The sequence below is a fragment of the Aptenodytes patagonicus genome, chromosome 1, assembly GCF_965638725.1.
Source record: "Aptenodytes patagonicus chromosome 1, bAptPat1.pri.cur, whole genome shotgun sequence".
NCBI lineage: Eukaryota > Metazoa > Chordata > Aves > Sphenisciformes > Spheniscidae > Aptenodytes > Aptenodytes patagonicus.
This window is the reverse complement of record NC_134949.1, coordinates 210,059,374-210,082,736: the sequence shown is the minus strand read 5'-3', so window position 1 is coordinate 210,082,736 and position 23,363 is coordinate 210,059,374. Positions and strand designations below refer to the sequence as shown.

The window sequence follows — 23,363 nt, the reverse complement described above, 5'->3', positions numbered from 1 at the left end:
GTGCCTCACCCTAGAGCAAGGACACAGCATAGGACACTGCTACGCTGACCATGATTTCAGATGCCATTTCTGGTTTTAAAGGCTTGCTCTTGCAGACAAACCTGCAAATGCAAAATACAGAGGTGGTTTCTGCTTTGGATTTCAAAAACATTAGATACAATTTTATGATACATTTTTATTTAGTTTTCTATTGCCTTTTCTTTTGACAGATTCAGCACTAAAGAATGACTGACTCTGGACAGCCGCCACTGCTACACTTACTGTTCAAAATGTATTCTACCATTGCCATGTCTGTCTTTGGCTGATGCGGTTCTTTATGTGTTACCGCTTTACGCTTGTGCTTCTTAGTTCTAGCGTTGTCTTACAACGGAGCGGGGGGTGGGGTGGTGGTGTCTGATACTTATTTGTCATTTAGTCTTACAGATTTAAAAAAAGAAAATCTTACTGGGTTTAATATGATAATGTTTTCTTAGATATTCTGAAGGGTTTTTTATTGGAAGGGCTTTCTATTGTCCCAGCTGATGGATTCAGTTCAAGGTCTTTGTTGACTGGATCTCAGAACAAACTATAAATGGTTTCGACTGTGAAAATGATATCAGGACTGCTGGCTTGGCCTTATGTCAACACATAGCATGGCTTATCATGTGATGTTGTATTTAGCCAACAATTTCATACCAAAACAAAGAAAACATTTTGTTCTTATTGGATATCTGAAATGGCCAAACACAGAAACTTGCTCGAACTGCAGTAACATATTTATTACTATAGCTTATCTTCCCTGTGAAAGAGTCCATTAATAAACAAATAATATTTGGACAGTCACATCATAACTGAAAAAACACATAAAACGTCAAATGTTATAACTTCACTCCAGTCATCAAGTTATATGAGAAAAACTTTGTCCTTTTAAAATAATTTTTCTCTGTTTCTTTTTTCCTTCCTACTTACAGCATCAATGATTTTTTTACTTAAAAAGTCAGTGAAACTTCTAAGATACATAGCACAATGAGGCAGCTTGTGGCAGACCTGTAATACGGATGTAAGGAAGCAAAAAGAAAAACGTTTCACATTTAAAAGCCTCAGCTTTCTACTTTGTGGTGCACTGGCAGGTGCCTATAGCCATGCAGACTGGAGAATCACTGAAATCTCAACCACTCATCACACCTGCTGCCTTACAAAACAGGGATCCCCCAGAGAAGCCTGGGTGCTGAGCTCCACGAGCGAGCCCAAAGGGCTAGAGCTCTTCTCTCAGCAGTCCTCGTTCAGAAGATGGCAGGATTGCCAGTCAGATGTATAAAAAGGATTCAGGACTTGCTTTTCATACAAACAACATCTGTTTATAACTTGGTTTAGATTTGAAGATAGAATCAGAATAGCTCCACTAGACTTAGTACTGTGCAGTGTCTAATATATACAGCCTCTTACAGATTTATGCATAATTCTATGAAGATTTTGAACACTTCAATTTACAAGAAAATCATGCACTAAATGGAATATATATGACTCAAGAGACTTGTATTTTCAAAAATAACAGGGAAAAAAATGTTTTAAAACTCTAATTAAAACTATCTAGTATAAGCATTAGGGAAATTTGCCAGCCAATAATAATAGCATTACAAACCAGTCTCACTTGCCAGGTAATGATGGAACTTCAAGTGCAATTCTACACTTCAAGGGTGCTTCCTCCAAGGCCTACTGTCTTGAACAAAAATCTAAATTACTGGGAGGTAGTATCTTCTTTCATCTAAAGAACACTTTTAATGTAGTGTATCTCAGATTGCTTTTCATGTTCTAAATGTATAGGAAATAAATAAGGTTTTATTTAGCAAGATGGATTCAGAGAAAGGAACTGTTTCATTTGACACTGTCAGGCAAACACTTCAAAAGCAAAATTTGCAAATGTCTAACAGGACACAGGCACCCTGCACACCCTTGCAATGTGAACTCCTAAAATCTATGTTTATTTTTAATTTATCAGTGCTTTTCCTAATATAAGCATATGTAAATAATTATATATATGGTCTCACTGTGCAGTGTGCAGTTTGTCCATGTATTATCAGGATATCTACAGAAGGCGCACTGTGTTGTCATGTACACACATTATGATTACCTAAACAGCATAGTATAAACAATGATTACAGGTATTATGCTTTTCTGAAAGTAAACATGGCCACATACCATATTTTAGATCAATTAAGAGATCATTTTAAAATAGTATCGTATTAATAAATTCAAAAGTAAGAAAATTCTGACTTTCTAAGTATCAACAGTGGTATAATCAAAAGATGTACTGATGACTTTATTATTTATTTACTTAGCAGATATCTTTCAAGTAGAAAATGAAAACCCTTCGATGAGAAATAAAAAAGAAAATCAAGCAACCTGGTACTCTTAAAAGTAAGTACATTGGTGGATTATCAACAGCATTACATTGCGTAAGCAAAAAGATATTTCTTCACCTCTTCTTTTCTCTCCTGTGTGAAGCAGGTAAGAAAGGCTACCCTATAACTGTTCTTTCTCTCTCAAATAAAATGCAAGATAACAGAAAATCACGACTTTCTGAATTACAATTTTAGTTTTACAGTATGGTGCTTCTGTCATTCCAGCAATAGGCTACTTGAAGGAATACATTTTTGTCTGTTTTCACCTTAGCTAAAATCCTGCCTCTTTTATAGTAATTTGCACAAATCCTGTTGAATTTAGTGGAGACAGGACTTCTCTTCCAATTATGATCAGGTAGTTAAACATTTGTGCACCAAGCTCCTGTGCAAGTGCAGTGTCAAGTACAAGATTCTGTCTGGCTCTCTCAGCCTCTTGTCTGTCTATACAAGAACTCACTTGTTTCCTATAGCTTTTTAGCTCTTTCCAAATCCCAATGTTCTACAAAAATATGTCTGTAACAAACATATTCACAGTAAATGGGTCCCAGTAACTAGGACACTCAGGTAAACTTTTCAGGATGTTTCTGATCGCAGTTTAACACAACCCCTCTCCTCCCACTCCTCCGGGAGAGGTTATTTTAAATCTAGATCATTTTCATGAACAAGAACAGAGAGTTATATTATTAGGTTCTTCTCACAGATCTGCAGTAGCAGATTGACAAATATCCTTTACTGATACATTTCTTCAAAGGGAATAAACCTACAAATTAAACTCATTTCTCAGTCTTATTTCTGCTGACAGGGAAGACAGGTTTACTCAAGTCCTTTATAATCTGCTGTGGGATATCAGTCCTGCTCAGTAGAATGCCTTATTTCTGCTCATTTTCTCTAACTTAAGTGGGAAAGTACCGGGCAGCCTTTAGGTAGATTACTACCTACAAATACAAATGCTTCAAGAATTTCACAGGGAAAGATCTGTTATGCTTAAACTCCCAAGGCATTTTTTTATGATTCATACAGCACTTCTTTCAAAGAAGTAAGCCTCATGCTTTTTAATCTGCGCAGGGATCAGAAACTCTTTTTTTTTAATTCTGTAACACATTATTGAATACTGATCATCTGTACAATTTTCACTTCAGCAGACACAATTCACAAACGCATGCAGATACCTTAAAATGTTAATAACTCTTCAGCTTCTTAGAAAATGGAATCTGTTTTTCCTCCACGTGTAATCCTTCTGCTTCCCCAGTCATGTGCAAAAGCTCTGTTTGAACAGCAACCACTAACGCTTGCTGTATAATACACTGTAGAAAGCAATTAACAGAGGGAAGCATAAGGCCATCTCTAATCTGGCAGCTAGCTATTTCTGACATAAGTTTGAATATTGCATAGCCAGGAAAAGTGTTACAATAAAGTCTCGTTTCAGAAAAAGACCCGAAGTAGGAAAGTACCCATGCATCTGCTTAAAGAAGCCTCCTGAGTATCCGCCACTGTGAAGAATATTCACGGGGGGGAAAATTTGCAGTGGTGTGTCCATTAATTTGGATGACTCACTGCCACAATTGTTTTCAAATACCAGCACTAACACAGCTAAAGGGTTGAGGCTTCTCAGTGGGTTCACCAGGCAAGGACCTGGAGACTGTGAAGAACCACAGCTGTGCTTTGTTCAAGGGGAAGCACATTGCACAAGAAAGCCTTGCCCACAGAGAGGGGAGGATGCCCCTCACTCCAAACTGCTCATGAAACACAGATAAGCTGAAGGTGGTTAGAGATAAAGGGATTAGAAGGTGGTCAAACAAAGAGAGAGGAACATGCCCCAGAATATTTTGTTCAAAAACATCCAGTAGTCATTAAGTGATATCAGAAATAAAGTCCTTGTCTTGAGAAATACTTGTGCTTACGTTCCTTGCATTTCTGCCACATCCTTGCTAAAGGCATTGAACTACAAGACCAGAGGGCCTATATGGGCCTCTCCAGTATAGACATAAGCACCAGGAGGGAGCAAGGTGGCTCAGGCATAAGTTCTGAGGGTTTCTCTCACGAACAAAATCAGGTAGAAATTACTAGGAAAGTATGGACAGTGGCATTTATTAAAACAAGGTAACAGAGTAACAGACCATATGCCATAAATTTAACCATAAATGGCTATGTTATATACAGGATCGTAGCAAACTGAGCTTAAACTGCAAACTGAACATATATCTGTGCTCAACCATGAAATATTAGGATGTTCTTGTATGTCTTCCTACACAGTACCTATCTGCTTAGAATCTGAGCAATCCAATGCAGAGACTATGTCATCCTACATATCTACGTACAGGCATGAACTATAGACCCTTTTGGGTAATGCTTAAGTATAAATAATAAAGGCAAAGAGAAAAGATATATAGGGACCTTAGCTGGAGGACTGTTTGGGCCTCTCCCACATAACATCATGTCTACTTGCATTCACATTAAGGATCTCACCTTCAGACCACAGTTTCAAACTGAAAACCTTATCTTAGATAATGTTTCCAGCACACAGATTGTCAGAGACTAATTGATCAAATCAATTCCTGGAGAATGTCACAAATGATTTAACGGTGTTTCACTGCTGACTTAGAGAAAAATAATCAGGTATTAGATCCAAAACAGGACACAAGCCCACAAACAAACATTTTATGCGCTTTTAAAACTTTTTTGTTAGGAAAGAAACATAGTACTCTGATGGGAAAATGGTGCTACAGAGCATAATATGTAACTCTGGATGAGAACCAGCACTGCCTAGCTGCAGCACAGGCAGCAAGGTGGGATGGTGTCGCGGTTTAACCCCAGCCAGCAACTAAGCACCACACAGCTGCTCGCTCACTCCCCCCTGGTGGGATGGGGGAGAGAATCCGAAGGGTAAAAGTGAGAAAACTCTTGGGTTGAGATAAAGACAGTTTAACCGGTAAAGCAAAAACCATGCATGCAAGCAACACAAGGAATTAATTCACTACTTCCCATCGGCAGGCAGGTGTTCAGCCATCTCCAGGAAAGCAGGGCTCCGTCACGCGTAACAGTTACTTGGGAAGACAAAGGCCATCACTCCTAACATCGCCCCTTCCTTCTTCTTCCCCCAGCTTTCTATGCTGAGCATGACGTCGTATGGTGTGGAATATCCCTTTGGCCAGTTTGGGTCAGCTGTCCCAACTGTGTCCCCTCCCAACTTCTTGTGCACCCCCAGCCTACTCGCTGGTGGGGTGGGGTGAGAAGCAGAAAAGGCCTTGACTCTGTGTAAGCACTGCTCAGCAGTAACTAAAACATCCCTGTATTATCACCACTGTTCCCAGCACAAATCCAAAACGCAGCCCCCCATACTAGCTACAATGAAGAAAATTAACTCTATCCCAGCCAAAACCAGCACAGATGGTTTGGAAAGAAAGGGATTAGAATATGAAATGCAGCAAGAACAACAGTCACCCGGTGTGGTAGCTAAAAGTGATGTCTAGGAGAGACAGTAACTGACTGTATCAGTTGTCCCCAGGTGGTACAGTGCCAGGGGCACAGAGCAGCATGCCTGCAGGGAGGCAGGCATATGGAAAAAGCATCCCTGCCAGCACAAGGGCAGGTTGCCTATTGCATCTGCAGGAGCACAGTGGGGGCTGCAGATCACGGTCTTCTGAGGTGACCATCTCCTCCTTCTGCAGGAACTCCTGCACTCTGAACTCTGTAAATAAAGTAAAAACATCCAGGACTGTCCTCTGGCGTGGTGACCAACAGACAAGGAATGGTGTGGGTCCACACAACTGACCTCCTTCACCCTCCCAAACAGAGCGGTCACATCCATATTCCCCCTGGGAAACTCTTGACCCTGGGCCAAGAAATGTTTGGGAGATTACTAACTGGTACTAGCCAAAATCATGCCAAGGACCATCTCACCATTTAAGAGTACAAACAATTGCTTCGCAGAGCCTCCAAATGTTTCCTGGCAGCATTCAGGTCACTAGTCCACACACGGTCAGTGATAATGTGGTGTGACCTCCACACTCCAGCTGTGGACCTAGGAATGGGGTTGCAGTGGACCAGATGTAGAGAGCAGACAGCAAGTGGAGAGTCAGGGTCCTGGTTTAGAGAGGTGGTCATGCAGGACAGGAGAGCATGAAAATGGGTGAGAGGGAGGGCACAGTGTCCCTTCAGGGGACAAGACAGACATGCTGTTTGCTTTGCATATAGTCAGCTCATTTACTGATTGATACAGTTCATTTATAACATTACTTAAAAACATATTTATTCTCCATCACAGCCCTTTCTTTTGAGAGAAAGTAGTGTTAGCTGTTTGCTAATACAGAATATGACTGATTTGCCTCAGTGATGCTCAGCTGCAACAAGGTTGGGACCGGCTGAATTGAACAAAAGCATTTATATAACAATTTCAAAAAGCAACAGCACTGCTGCAAGACTTAGGCATGCAGCAGTGGTCCTCAGCTGAGGACCTGAGCTGAAGCCTGAGCTCTGAAATGGAGCTGTCAGCTGAGAAACAAGAGCTCACCCAGATTTACAACATCCCTTCCCCAGCACAATCAGTCTGGAGGCAGCAATATTTCTGTAAGGTCATTAGCTCTTAACCAGCTGCTCACGCTCTGGGGGAATTTCAGATAATTTCCATGCCCCAGGGACCCTTGGGAGGTTGCTTTCCTGCTGGTACTGCATAGGCTGTTGACCCGCTGTCGGGGAAAGCTACAGCACTGCTTGGCCAAACAGCCCCTGGCGCCAGCACGGCTCGAGCATCATGTCGCACTAGCAGCAGTGACTGGAGTCCTCATTCACAGCTGGCCAGGCTGGACCAGTTTAGAGGTGGGGCTCATCCACATTTTCCAGCAAAATACCCCACAGGGTATTTTAGAGTTATCTGTGTGCCCACAATGTTTTTGGCCAGTCCTGCCAATGCAGAGTTCAATACACAGGAACAACAGGCTAACATGTCCTTCAAAGTTTCACCCAGCAAGACTACTCCCATATAGACAACTTCTTTCAATACCAAGAGCTTTTGGTGATAGACTATTTTGCAGATTACATTTTTATTTGTGCCACAAAAAAACTGACAGATCAAACTTTCTGCAAGACTTTGCCATTTCATCTCAGACATCTCACTCAGGTGTTGCTTCCCTTGGCAGATTGCAGGTTAATTCCCTGTATATTATGATTTTGTAAAATGAGACCTGCGTTAAGATATTAACAATAATTTTAATATATCTATTCTGATTAAAACATCTTAAGACAAAATCTCAGATCTGTCCTGTTTTCTTAGTTAAGTCCTTTCTTGATCAAATTGTCCTTGACTTCACACAGAATTTATATTCTTACCCAGTAGTTACTCAGACCAGCATCTGATGACTTCATTGTAAGATCTGCCAGTGAAAGGAGCCTAGGGTTTGGCCTACAAATAGCCACTTGTAGGTGAAAATAAATCCAGAAAAAAACACTTGGGGGGGTGGTCAATCCGTTCTTTCACCTCATAATTTTGTAGAGCTGTACTTTGGCATAGGTAGAAAACAATGCGTTAGTCACTTCTTGTTATTAATTCATTGGTAATTTTGTGGACATTTCCCATAATGAATACTACAATCTCTACTTCTATAGTGACTATAGAAATGAGTCTTAAAATGTCAATCAAATTAACACATACAAAAGGATAAAGCTTATACAATTTTTTTAAGTTACAGTTTGTTGAATGGTAAATTAATTTTTTAGAGAAAAAGGATTTTTTTCTAAAAAAAAAGAAGATAATTATTTATGATTGCGTCTCTTTTAAACTAAAAAAATACAGCAATACAGTATTGACGAAGTTAACGCCTCCTATTTAGAAAGAAAAGTCTAATTCCCTGAACATGCCATATGGACAGCTTCTGTTACTAAAAGAGTTTCGTGCTCAAGACATTTGTAGGAGCAGACACCAAATTTATTTTCTGCATTTAATGTCAAATTAGATTTTATTTTGCTCTCCTTACTCAAAATAAGTACCCTTCTCCCAAAGTAATCCTGTTGAAACTGGGCTGATGATAACTAGTAAGACAAATCAAGAAGTAACATCTTACTTATCCTGAGCAAAGGTACCAGATTTTGGTCCCACAGTATCGGATGATATACTTAATTTAGAATTGTAACTTGATTTATGTTATCGGTTAGGGGTCAGGAGATCCTGACCACATCCGCTGGCACCTCTCTTTGCTTTTATACTCTCAGGCACACCTCACTACACCAATACTCACAGAATCAATGTTTTTTATTGTTATAGTTGTTTCACTGAATATTCTACTAAAAAAATTTGGAATTTCTGGACAGTGCAAGCAGTGGGCTGCTAAGATGGTCCTTCAAGTCCTGCTAGTCTGGTATGGTACCCTGGTGTGTTCATCACACTCAGTGAGCCCATATATGATTATATGACACTATGGGAAAAAACAGAATCAGAGCAAATAAGTCAGTTATTTTTAAATACTGTTTATGGATTTGTCAGTGTTATTCCCATGTCCCCAGAACTCTCTGTGGAGTTTCCCATCATGCAAAATGGCTCCAAAAGCCTTTCAGGACCCTCTGATGCTGCTGAACATAGCTAGGAAACCTCTCAGATGTTTCTGCATTTTTGGCTGACAGAAAATATTCTCAGCTATTTTATCCCCATATTCCCAGGAACAAATGCCAGAAACTGAATGTTCAAGACACACAACAGAAGTTATCCAATAACTAAATCTGAAGCCTTCCTGAGCAAAGAGGAAAAAGACTGAATCAGCAGTCCACTGAGATGAGTGAGAAAATTTGATGCCCTTTTAATGATATCTTCCATGCTTCTTTCACATGAAAATTAAACAACACTGCCAGTCTGCATAGCACTGACATCGTTGCCGTAGTCAGTATTTTTATAGCATATTTTTCCTTTAAACTAAAAAATGAAATACAATTCAATGAAGCTGAAAAAACAAAGTTCTTTCAATATGAAGTATCTCCTTTAATATTTGCCAAGCACTGGTATTTTTCCCCTTGGGTTTCAGTGGAGCGGAAATAAATATAGCCTCTTCTGTTCTTTTTTTTGTAGCTCTCCTTTATTGGCATAACAGAACTCTGGGAATAGGGGATCTCTTCACTCCTTTTGTCTGACTTTTGCCAGGTGCAATGTCCACGGAGGCAGAAAGTACTTTCACAGGGGAGTCATCCAAAAGCCTGCACTGCAAAGAACTCAGAGCCACAGCAAGCACAGCCAAGAATTATCCCCAGCCTCTGTTAATCCATTCAAACATTCCCTCTGCTGGATGCCTTTGAGGTAACAAAGCAGAAAGCACCAAGGGTTTTACAAAAATTGCAGCAATTCTTTTATATTTAAGTAAAACATTTAAAATATAATTCATTTAGAATTCACTGGGCATTCCCCATGAAAGTTTTACACTAATAAAAGAAATCAGTCTGTGCTCTATCATATAAGATCAGTTATTATATCATCCCTTTCTAAGTGAAGTCATGCAGATAAGGAGAAGCTACTTGATGACTGAAATCATCCAGCACGCTTTATGGGGGGAAGGATTAAAAGATTAATTTAAGCAGCAAAGATCCTTGGCATCAGTGGAAGGAGGGGACATAACCTGATTCAACCCGCATGCCTATTCTGGTGCCCATGTCTCAGTGTCACTGAACTTCCCTTCTCAAACACAACCAGAACAGCAGAACGTGCTGAGGTATTGCAGAGGAGCCTACCCCCATCACACACAGAACAAAAAAGAAGTTAGTCTGCCCAGTTTTTTCTTTCTTCCTCAAGCCATTGAGCATGCCTTTGCTTTTGTTTTGTGACAGGCTTATTGGCCCTTCAACAGCCATGACTGAAGGCCTCCGAAGTTATCCCAATCTGAATATCTTTGCCCATTAAAATACCTGCTTAAGAAATGGATTTATTAATAGATAGCTTACAAATTTGGGCTTATTCTTCAAGTTCCGCCAAACACAGCACAGGCTGAACATTTTTATGCTCTAAGCTTTTATTTTATCAATTTTCAGAAGCAGTTATCTTTGTAACCCGTCAATGTAAGCCATCTTTTTTAAACACTTTGATAATATTATCTCTGCTGTCTTAAGGAGGATCCCCTAGACCTATATTTTCATCAGAACAGACATTTTTAAAGCTACCAGTTCAACGTTTGAGGAGGGAAGTACTAGACTGAAGTACTGAGATGTGACATAATCAGACCCTATCAACTACAGTGATGACTGCAATCCACTAAAGCACTGGAATATTCCTAGGAAAATGCTGTCAGACAGACATAGCAGTTAATAACTAAAATCCTTATTTATGCAGATCAAACTATATGTTCATAAAAGTCCTTTCTAGGCACAACATCTTTGGACCTACAGGTAAGGCAAAAAGGATTCAATCTCTAAATTTTCAAAGAAAAAGAAAGGTGATGCGAAAATGAAAATTAAATATGTTTATATTCCTGATAGAGTTGCATAGACCCTGCTCTGCTAGTGGTCCCACAGTAGAGTGAGAATCATTACAGAAAAAGCTGCTGTCCAGTGTGAACAAGAAGATCGATTCCAGTTCTTAGAAAGAAAGAAATAGAGTAAAAAGTATTATAAAATACGTAAAATTCACAAGGCAGATAGAAACCGCATTGGTCAAAATGTTCAAAATAATATTTAAATGTGTTTTCACCTAGGACTGAATTTTAAAATGTTTACCTCTTTCTGAGGTGTCAAAGTACCAAATGTTTATTATTGGTTTGCAATCTGCAAAGAGGAACAAGTTTATTCTGTTTTGAACAAATACAGGGGGAAAATTATGCCTTAGAAATATCCTACATGCCTGTCCTGGGTCTGTGGAAAAAGAACATTTAATTCTCTTTTCAGATACTCATTCTGAGTCCTCACTTATAAAAGCCAAAGGTTAGTGAAAGGAACAAATAATGTAAATATTTTTTTATGGGTTAACTCATTTCACTTTCTTTAATCTAAATTTCTGTCTTAGCACATCCTAAAAACCCACACATGATAAGGGAATCATAGAATCATAGAATCATTGAGGTTGGAAAAGACCTCTAAGATCATCGAGTCCAACCGTCAACCCAACACCACCATGCCCACTAAACCATGTCCCTAAGCGCCTCATCTACACGTCTTTTAAATACCTCCAGGGATGGGGACTCCACCACTTCCCTGGGCAGCCTGTTCCAATGTTTCACCACTCTTTCAGTAAAGAAATTTTTCCTTACATCCAATCTAAACCTCCCCTGGCGCAACTTGAGGCCATTTCCTCTCGTCCTATCGCTTGTTACTTCGGAGAAAAGACCAACACCCACCTCGCTACAACCTCCTTTCAGGTAGTTGTAGAGAGCGATGAGGTCTCCCCTCAGCCTCCTTTTCTCCAGGCTAAACAGTCCCAGTTCCCTCAGCCGCTCCTCATAAGACTTGTTCTCCAGACCCCTCACCAGCCTCGTTGCCCTTCTCTGGACACGCTCCAGCACCTCAACGTCCTTCTTGTAGTGAGGGGCCCAAAACTGAACACAGTATTCGAGGTGCGGCCTCACCAGGGCCGAGTACAGGGGCACAATCACTTCCCTACTCCTGCTGGCCACACTATTTCTGATACAGGCCAGGATGCCATTGGCCTTCTTGGCCGCCTGGGCACACTGCCGGCTCATGTTCAGCCGGCAGTGCTGAACCAACAACCGGCTGTCAACCAACACCCCCAGGTCCTTTTCCGACAGGCAGCTCTCCAGCCACTCTTCCCCAAGCCTATAGCGCTGCATGGGGTTGTTGTGGCCAAAGTGCAGGACCCGGCACTTGGCCTTGTTGAACCTCATACAGTTGGCCTCGGCCCATCGATCCAGCCTGTCCAGGTCCCTCTGCAGAGCCTTCCTACCCTCGAGCAGATCAACACTCCCGCCCAACTTGGGGTCGTCTGCAAACTTACTGAGGGTGCACTCAATCCCCTCATCCAGATCATCGATAAAGATATTAAACAAGACCGGCCCCAAAACTGAGCCCTGGGGAACACCACTTGTGACCGGCCGCCAACTGGATGTAACTCCATTCACCACAACTCTCTGGGCCCGGCCGTCCAGCCAGTTTTTGACCCAGCGCAGAGTACACCTGTCTAAGCCGTGAGCCGCCAGCTTCTCTAGGAGAATGCTGTGGGAGACAGTGTCAAAGGCCTTACTGAAGTCCAGGTAGACCACATCCACAGCCTTTCCCTCATCCACTAGGCGGGTCACCTGGTCATAGAAGGAGATCAGGCTGGTCAAGCAGGACCTGCCTCTCATGAACCCGTGCTGGCTAGGCCGGATCCCCTGGTTGTCCCGCTCATGCCTTGTGAGCGCCCTCAAGATGAACCGCTCCATAATCTTCCCCGGCACCGAGGTCAGGCTGACAGGCCTGTAGTTCCCCGGATCCTCCTTCCGGCCCTTCTTGTAGATGGGCGTCACATTGGCAAGCCTCCAGTCATCCGGGACCTCCCCCGTTAACCAGGACTGCTGATAAATGATGGAGAGCGGCTTGGCGAGCACCTCTGCCAGCTCCCTCAGCACTCTCGGGTGGATCCCATCCGGCCCCATAGACTTGTGAGTGTCCAGGTGGCGTAGCAGGTCATTGACTGCTTCCTCTTGGATTACGGGGGGTTCATCCTGCTCGCCGTCCCCGTCTTCCAGCTCGGGGGGCCGAGTACCCTGAGGATAACTAGTCTGCCTGTTAAAGACTGAGGCAAAGAAGGCATTGAGTACCTCAGCCTTTTCCTCATCCTCGGTGACAATGTTCCCCCCTGCATCCAATAAAGGATGGAGATTCTCCTTGGCTCTCTTCTTGTCATTAATATATTTGTAAAAACTTTTTTTGTTGTCTTTAATGACAGCGGCCAGATTGCGTTCTAGCTGGGCTTTTGCCTTTCTCATTTCTTCTCTGCACAACCTAACGAGATCCCTGTACTCTTCTTGAGTCGCCTGCCCCTTCTTCCACAAGCGGTAAACTCTCCTTTTTTTCCTGAGTCCCAGCAAGAGCTCCCCGTTCAGCCAGGCTGGTCGTCTTCCCCGCCCATTCTTCTTATGGCGTACAGGGACAGCCTGCTCCTGCGCCTTTAAGACTTCCTTCTTGAAGATCGTCCAGCCTTCCTGGACCCCTTTGCCCTTCAGGACCGTCTCCCACGGGACTCTCTCAACCAACGTCCTGAACAGGCCAAAGTCTGCCCTCCGGAAGTCCATGGTTGTGGTTTTGCTGCCCCCCCTCCTTACGTCACCAAGAAGCGAGAATTCTATCATTTCATGGTCGCTAAGCCCAAGACGGCCTCCGACCACCACATCTCCCACCAGTCCTTCTCTGTTTGTAAGCAGCAGGTCGAGCGAGGCACCTCCCCTGGTAGGCTCACTTACCAGCTGCGTCAGGAAGTTGTCTTCCACACACTCCAGGAACCTCCTAGACTGCTTCCTCTCTGCCGTGTTGTATTTCCAGCAGATGTCCGAGAAGTTGAAGTCCCCCACGAGAACAAGGGCTAGCGATTGAGAGACTTCTGCCAGCCGCTTATAGAACGCTTCATCTGCCTCTTCATCCTGGTTGGGTGGTCTATAACAGACTCCCAGCAGGATATCTGCCTCGTTGGCCTTCCCCCTCATCCTTACCCATAGACACTCAACCGTACCATCATCACAATCGTTGAGCTCTATACAATCAAAACACTCCCTAACATACAGGGCCACCCCACCGCCTCTCCTTCCTCGCCTGTCCCTTCTGAAGAGTCTATAGCCATCCATTGCAGCACTCCAGTCATGAGAGTCACCCCACCATGTTTCTGTGATGGCAACTAAGTCATATCTCTCCCGCTGCACAATGGCTTCCAGCTCCTCCTGCTTGCCGCCCATGCTGCGTGCATTGGTGTATATGCACTTGAGCTGGGCTATCGATTTCGCCCCCGGCATCGGCACGCCACCCCTCGGCTCATCTCTAGCGAGCCTGGTTTTATCCCCTTCCCCCTTCGAACCTAGTTTAAAGCCCTCTCAATGAGCCCTGCCAATTCATGAGGAATATTCCCAGAGTAGCAAACGCACAGTTATCCAACCACTGATCTGCCTGGCTGGGCTGTACGCTTGAATGATGACTCCACCCTCAGCAGTGTAAAGAATTGCGAAGGAAAGGCTCATCCTTCCTGAGCAAGTACTCCTGGCTCCTCAACATGCCATTTCGTCATTGCAAAACATGCTAAAACAATGATTAGAACTGCTGGCATGGACTGCCTGCCTGGCAATAGGCGATCTGCTGTTATTGAGACTGTCAGTCACTGCCCTTGGAAGACTCCGGAGAAAAGAGCAGGGTAAATATCACACATCCTCAGCAAGATTAAAAGGCAGCAAAACATGACCTAGTCAAACTTGCTCATGTCACGCCATTTTCCACTCTGCATCCATTAAGGTTGCAATTGCTGCTCAAAGATAATAGAAACGCTGCACTTAAGTATTAGCAAATCAGCACCTGGCTTTTGCAGGTCACTTTTGTAAGTTTTGACTTTTGCAAATCACTATTATCTTACTCTTTCATACTATTGCTAATTATTCCTAGTGGGGCAACATGCAAAATAAACTAGGTGTTACTTCATAGTAGTATTCCTTTTGATTCGAGTCTTATGACCCCCAAAGTTTACGATGTCTGATTAAGCTACATTCCCAGAATATAAAAAGGGTCAAAATCAGGTACAAATCATAGGGGAAGTCATTTTCTGTCAGCTGTCTATCCTGCCTGGGTCTGTGGCCCAGCAAAACATCAGCGAAGTTCCTATTTCATGGAGAGTTTCAGAAATTCAGAGCTTTGCCTCCATGGAAATAAAGCATGCAGAATCCAGGACAAGATGCATGTACAGTGAGCATGAGTAAATTAACGTATTTAGAGTCAATCCATGCTGTCAACTACAATATAAACTCAAAAGACTAGATATTTATGAGATGGGATTGGAGGACCCAAGCCAAGTAGTCGAAAACTGGTCCAAAACTACTACTAAGCTACACTCAAAACCAAATAGGAAGGGAATCCCATGTTCCTAATTTGAGGACAAAATTTAAGGTGGAGGGAAAAAGTGGAAACCTTCCTTTCCACTCCCTGGGCTCTTTTGCCATGCAGGGCCACTCTGCAAGTAACCACTCCAGAGTAACTCAGGCTTGCTCTCAGGCAAGGAGCATGTTCCAGGAGCAGGGTTAGCAGGAGGTTTTGGCATTTGCTGGGTAGAAGTGACCTTACAGCTGAAAGCTGCCAACACAGGTAGTGCCAGGCCTTGCATTTGCTGCCCCTCAGAGCAGTAAATTTAGTGTTTATGCTCAGAAGCACACCAAGGTGTTCCCACAGCCTCTGACTTCCCACCCATGCACTTGTGGGAGCTCATGCACAAAACCCACTCAGCCCACAGGGAAACACTCGGGCTTTTCCCCTTCTTTCTAGGGCCACTTCAGCCTCTGCAAAGAGACACAGAAAAGAAGCCTTAGCTTGACTACATGCATTGCCCAGTTACAGGTGCCAGTGACTAACTGCTTCTACTTTAATTCAACCATCCCAAGGAAAATAGCTTTTTTTTGACATCACACCTATTCAGATTAGAGCACTGTGACGGCATGAAAAGCACAGTCACTCAAGAACTCACATGAGCAAATGAGGAAAAGGATAAAAATGTACTGTGAATAACCAATACTTAATTTTAGTCACTAGAAAAGAGAGGTAGAAAAAAATGCATTCCTGAAAATCAAACTGCGTTGTGCCCAAGTATTCTCATTATGCAATGTAAAAATTAATGAAATGCACTTTTTTGTTCCGGTTATGACATAGTGTAATTTAGAAACCCATTCAAAAGCTTTCAATCAAATAGAGAAAGATGGACATTTTCATGTGCAAGCAGCTTCCTTATCATAAAAAATTATTCAAATCATAAGAGGGGAGAGTTCACCATGGAGTCAAATTGTTTTAATAGCCACTTGACTCAACAAAATAATTTCCAAACAACTTCTTTGGTTTTCAGCTAATGGAAAAGAGAAGGGAGTATTTTATCTTTAGATTGTTGCATTTCTTCTTCAGTCCTATCACTGAAGGATATTACTCATTTTAAAAATGAGATTTTCATTGGCCTGTCTTAAAGAAGAAATATTAAAAATTCTGGGCCACTTTCAGTGTATCAAAGTTCTCCGATGCACAGCCGCTAGTGAGATAAGAAAGTAATGTCATCTGTCGTTTCTTATAACCCATCACAGTCTAGAAGCAGTCAAGCCAGCCAATCCAATTCATCTTGAAAACCATCAAGTCCAAACACGTTTGGACAAGCAAACGGGTGGGATATTAGCATTAGCGGAAACAGAAGACACAATTTGATTCTGAGAGCTCCAGGAGCCTGCAGAGCAACGGGAGCTTAGTGTCAAAGGCTGACTGACTGTGAATAAATCAGCTCTGGGGAAAATTAGAATTTCTAGATCATAAGTGACAGATGTCCCTCATGCTAGAATAACTTTCAGGCCACTTCATTTGAATTTTATTAGGAGAGGAGGAAAAAACACAGTTACAGAGCAAAAGCAAAACACTTCAAGATTGTGTGTGGTGGGTTTTAAATTAGTCTGCCAGTGTCAGGGCTGCTCGTTTCATTCAGTTGGTCCAGAATAAAAATTAAAAGTAGCAGATAAAGAATAGACTCTCAGTATAAAAAAGGGAACAATGTACTTCCTGGATTTGAAAACACGTTATTTTTATACAGTTTCCAGTGGTCAACAAACACAATGGGAAAGTGCTCTGCTGAAGCAATGGGTAAGCAGGCTTCCTCACCAGCTGCTCCACTCTGCACACGATGTCCCCACAGACCTGGCTGAAAGTGGCTGAAAGTGGCCACCAACCAGAGAGGTCTCATCTTCACAGTTTCTAGTAAACAGCGGACCTTATGTCCACAGGATGCCACAGAAGCCAACAGTATGAACTTCCCTTGGTTCAAAAGGTGCTAGAGAAAATTATGGAGGAGTGGTCCTGCAGGGGCTATCAGGTGCCACATCCTGGATGCTACCGCAAGAGGATGCGCTTTCATCCTGGGAGAGCTAAAAGCTGGGAGGGTGTATTACAGAAAATAGCACTGCAGGCTTAAACTTTTTCTTATATTTTTCATTAGGCATTGTCTGTTGCTCACTGTTGGTCATCCAGTCAGCATGCTGGACTGGACAGACTTTTGATCTGATCATACATGGCAAATACACAGCTGAGTGACTGAAAGGAAATATTTGACCTAGAGATGGTACTTCCTCATACCATGGAAGAAGGACTAGATGAGTAACTCCATAGTTAAACAAAACAATGGAAATGAACAGGGGAACTTCCCACCAACTTCCACTGAATCAGCCTACATTTTAAAATGAACAGTTGTTTATTACTCAGCATTTTTAAAAATCTGGCCATTTACTACACGCCTATCTATACACTTTAGAACCTAACTTTCCAGATACACTTTTTTAATCTTGGCTCTGGACTGGTTTATTTTTATTTATTTATTCGTTTATCTAAATCAGTACACTGGGACAAATTCCTGTTGGTGCAGTCTAGGTCATCTACCACAAACCTCTCCTCCCCACGGACAACAGCTGAGGCTCTGGGTCAGACAGCCTACACAATCAGTAGAGCTATAAAAAGCTGACACTATCATTTTGCTGGACGTTTTATCATGACAGAGTTGGTGTTTCTTGAAAATCTGAATTATATGTGGTATTTGGAACTTCTTGCAATATAAAATTTTCAGAAGATTCTTTTTGTCAAACCCAATGTTTCCTATTTTTTAAATGTTGTTATAATATAAATGTAAAACTTTTTCCTATTAAAAAGTATTTTAAATCTAAAATTATTGAACAAAACACTTTAACACAATGAAAGTAAATTTTGTCGAATCCCTGGGAAGTTGTGATTTTAATAAAATGGCATATTCAAAGAGAACACATTCCACCAGAAAAATTCTGGCCACCTTCAGTAATGCAGTTTTAGGTGCCAGCTTTATTCTTAGACAGGTTGTCTGAATTAAAGTGTTTGCAGGTCTAACAGTAAGTCAAAGACCAGTGAGTATCCTTATAAAATCTGATTTATTTCAAAGGTGGAAAAGGGCTGTTAGTCTGAGCAGGGGAGCAGTAGTACAAGGAAAATACAGCTGCACAGTATATGGCAGGGAACCAAATAGTTTCTTTCATGATTCACTTTTAACTTTCTTGCCAACTGCATGCCAAGTCACAATTTCAGAAAGGCACCCACAAACGAGTGCTGGCAGGGCTCATCCTGTCAGTCTGTGCACCAAGAGGACTGGGTCTGGATCGAGGCCCCAGGGACGCAGTGAGTCCCCGTGAGGGCAGCCCCATCTCCTCTTGATCTGCCCAGCACTGATGGCACAGGAGTGTCACTTGAGGAGGACGTTAGCCAGGAGAGGAGAACCAAGAGTCAGTCCTTGTCTTCCCACACAGCCAAAAAGTGAAGCAGCTCCAGCTGTCTCACTATACTGTCAAGGAGACAAGTATTTACATCATGTTACAGACAGCCTTGTTCATTAGTATAGTCAGAAGACGACTGTACGCAGGAAGTACCTATCAGGAGCTTCCAGCCCTTGTCTGGTCAAGAAATGGAGGGAGGGCTGCCCACCTGCACTCATGCTACATGCACACCTTACTGCTGGGTTATCAGCTGCATTTTGTCTTGTTCTCCACAAAAAAAAGACTAAGTGGAAAATTTCTATGATGCACTTTCTGTGAAAACTTGAAATGTGGCCTTGGTGGCAACTAAAAGAAAGATTTGTGCAAGGTCTCACCATTAAGGTGAGGGGGAAGTTAACCACGCTGCTTGAGAAAGGCAAAGTCATTGAGGCAGCAGAATCAGGTAATATCCATTGGGGAGCTCTGTGAAAAATAGCATATACAAAGAGACATGGTAAAAGATGATCTGCCTTAAAAGCAACAGTGACTTACAGAGATGAGGAATTGACTTCTGTTGGAAAAGTAAGAAAGTGGAAGTCCTGCAGAAGCTCAGATGGGAGACAGCAATGTGGATACCACACATGTCTAAGTAGTGCTCACAAGTAAAACATTGAAATAGTCATGTCAACACACTCTCTGCACAGGTGAGAGAGTCAGGGAGAGACTTGGGTGCAAACACCCCATCTGCTTTGTGCAAACAACTGGAGGTGCTGCCAGGGAGGGAGCGGTGGTGCTTCCCAGACGGTCGCTTGGCCAGGAGGATGCACCACCGAGGACTGCGGGGTGCCTAGAGGAAGGCAGCTCCTGTCCCCCTGCGTGGCAGTGTGCAACCATCAGCTCCCTCACATGCCAGCACCTTCATGGAAAGGAAACCTCAGTGACAGGGGCTTCAGAACACTCCAGCAGACAAGTTCAGACCCAGTCCTCTCAATTTAAATTCTATCTTATTCCATAGGTGACTCCACTAACTTTCATTAAACTCCTGTGGAGTACAGTTGTATTAACCATGTGTGAAGCTATAAGCAATCAATCCTAAACGGTTAATTCCCACAATAAATGTAGTTTTGATTGTTGCAATAAATAATTGCTCCCAGAAAGAGAAGTGTAGAATGAGTTTCCTTAGAGAGGTGAAACAGCAATATTTGTGATCTTGTTATCTAGGGATAATACGCAAAATTTGGAAAATCTGATTGCATGCAAGTGAAGTTCTCCAGTTAAACACAAAAAAACCCTGAATAAAAATTATTGTGAAATGTGAAAAACAACAGAATGTTTGTACAAGAAGTAGAGCAACAGGGCCATAATACTCCCTTCAGCATCTGGGTAGTACCATACTATAAACAACAAACAATAACAAGAATTTAGCCGCATGGCAAAAATGGAAACCTCAGAGGCCGATCACATTCAGCTTTTATACATCTAAAGAGCTGTATGCATACTAGGAAACCTGATCTAAAGACAGTCATAATTGTTCATATAGACAATTTTGAATGTGCAGAATAATCAAGAAAAAACCCAAAGCATCAGTGTGAATAACTTGATCACTGCAGAAAATAAAATGGAAGGACAGAGGGAGGGAGGGAAGAAAGGATGGAAGTAAACCATCACATCCTGTCTTATTCTGGATTAGTTTGTACAATTTGGCTCTTATTCTCCACAGACTCACAAGTGTGTTTACTTGCAAACTTATGATAAGTTCAGGTAAAGTCAGTGAGACTGCTGACGTAATAAATTTAGACAATTGCTTACTATTTTGTGGAATAAATGCTTGCATTGTCCACATGTGACCATTGTATAATGGAGACTGAAATATCAGCCAAGCAAATATCAAAACATTAGAATTATGACCAAGGAGTACGGATGGTGTTGAAAATTGTGATTAAAGCTATAGAGTCCATGTTCTTCAGGTGGGGTTCTTTTTCCTGTTTGGTCCCTACAACAATGGGGTCCTGTAAATGCTCGGAGCTCCAAGAACAGCAGGTGACGCAGCAAATTAACAAAACTTTGCTGATACTGATGCTTCGATGCATGAGGCTGTGCTTCTGCAAAGGTGTACACACATCTCCGCAGGAGTGCTAGCTATCACCCAGACCTCATAGGCCTTACATCAGAAATTTAGGATAGTGTTATACAGCCAAGTCACTTATTCCAGTGATTCAAATCCCAGTAAATCGAAGCACACGAATGAGCCTTTGCATAAAAGGGACAAGCACTAAGCACCCTGAAAGTCAGGACAGGTGTTTTCTTTAATTTGCTTCTGGGTGCTGAGTTAGGGAAAGATCATGGTTTGTGACTTACTTTCATCTGAACACAGAGCTGGTGTCAGGACTAAATGAAAACTGTTTTGTTATTCTGTCTTTCTCACTGCAAGCCTGAAAAAAGATCTAATTTATGTATTGAAATGAAGATAAAAGTGCTTTGAAGAGAGTCTGAAAGGTCCTCTGTTCATCGCAAAGCCTTTTAAAGCATTTTTTATTTCTTGAGAAGCCACTGAGACATCTGAACAGCTTCAAAACTGCAGCAGAGTTGTCTGGGTCGCATCCCTTCAACTGCCATTTAAAGTAACCAAGTCTGAAAAGTGTTGAGGTTATTGCAAAGCCAGAATTTTCTAAAAGATAAATAGCTGGAAGTGGGATGCAATTCCAGTATGAACTGAATAGAGGCGTGTGACAGAGAAATAGGGAAATACCTAAGTCAGTTACTGCCGACTTTTAAGTGGGGTCGTGCTTACAGCCACTGATCTACCTGCCCAATATTCAACTTCCAAACAAGTGTTGGCAAATTGAAAAGAATTCCAAAATGAGCTACATGAGTGACATGAGCTCTGGGAAAATAATACAGCATGCAGTTCCCAAGGCTCAGTCTATTTTTTTTATCCAGGAGATATTAAGGACTTGAGCACGACAGAACAGTATTGCCGTGTCGCTCCTCTCAAAATCTATGTAAGCAAGACAACCACAACCTCTGAATCTGTGCAACCTTTCATTTTGGAAAAAAAGGGACTATCTACCAATATGCATCACATGCTGAGCTTCATTTAACTACTCACAAAGCTCCATTTAACTACTCACAAACAGAAACTTTTGAAAAGTGCTCATAAAATGGGTGAGTCAGAAGAAAATTCCTCTTCAGCTAAATTGACGTTCTCAAATTAATTCCCATGCCTGCAGCACAACATTTACCTGAGGCCCCCTACACTTCACCATCACCCTTTTCTCTCTCATTTACACCTTACTGTTCAAGACACAATTTTTCTCCTAACTGCTGGCAGACAAAGGATTTCCTTCACTGCCATTCCCTTTTACCTGCTTCTCAAGAAAATCTGAATTGCTACTACGGTGCTAGTGCTGACACTTGTTGATCAGGGTCTGACTCTACACATGACTTTGAAGACAGAGACGGTCATTCTCCCAAGTGGTAGCTGGGCCCGCCGCTGATTCGATTTATTACCCACCTGTAATGACACATGGTACAAACCACAGCCATGACACAAGGAAGCACTCAGAGCTGCACAGCTTGATGGTACAGAACAAGCTTTTGAAATCAGAATTGCTTCCCAAACTGGCTGCTAAAACCTGCCTCCAGCAAGCTCCACTCCCTGCCACCTCTCCTATGAGCAAGCCACAAGCATATGAAACCTGCCCAGGTAAGAGAATGTTTTGTTTGTTTAACTTGTAATTAGATAGGGAAAAAAGTTTTAAAAGCCCAGCGCGCCCCCCTCCCCCCCCACCGAAACCTTCTTCTTCTTCAGAGTGATCTACAGCAGATTCATGAAGAGCAGAAGATGGTCGAAGGGCTGTGACTCTGTCCCAGGGCACGGGAAGGTGCCTGAGAGGCATGCACAGCCTCCGAGGGAGGAAGGAGCACGGCACAAGCCTCTTTCAAAGGAGAAACGATTGTCCCGAAAGGTAGCTCAGAGCCAACACCTCCAAACTTTTCACACAACATTTCCTTTTCATAATTAAAGGCTAGGGTGACTTTGAGGACAGGTTCTGAAAAATACACTCCCTTTTGGTTTTAAATAGGTTGAATTACATCAATTCATACAAAATGAGAAGCACTAGTTTGCTTCTCTTGGGGGAACATGTTATTTCCAGGGGAAAATGCATCAGAAATACGTTTATTGGTGCCAAAGAGCAGAGCCAAAGAGGAGCTGGAAACATTGCTGTTGTCAGAAGTGGCTGTATTTTGAAAAGAACCCAGAACTCGATATGCAGCTACCACAGGAGTCTTTCTGAAACTCTGGTCCAGTGTACGTAGCAAAACAGAGGTGGAGTTTCTCAAGCTATATCCAGACCACCTAAACTGTAAATGTGGCACCCATAGGCAGAACTTAGGTGTCCCAGTATCCAGTGTGATTGACTATTCTTGGGTGTCATCTCTTAAAAACCCTGAAAATCAGTAATTCCTGCACTTAGGGCAGCAGTATTTCCAAGGCTACCATGCATAGGCTTTTAATGTAAACATTAAGTATTAGTACTTCGGTGCATAAAGCTGGAACACAACTTCACACCAAAAAGCCTTCCCATAATTCAAGGATATT

The 23,363-nt window shown here is 42.3% G+C and overlaps 1 protein-coding gene across 1 annotated transcript in view; it reads right to left on the bottom strand.

The window, feature by feature from the left end:
- GUCY1A2 (guanylate cyclase 1 soluble subunit alpha 2) overlaps positions 1 to 23,363 on the bottom strand; it is a 184,075-nt gene that overhangs the window by 125,422 nt on the left and 35,290 nt on the right. The gene's annotated exons all lie outside the window — the stretch shown is intronic.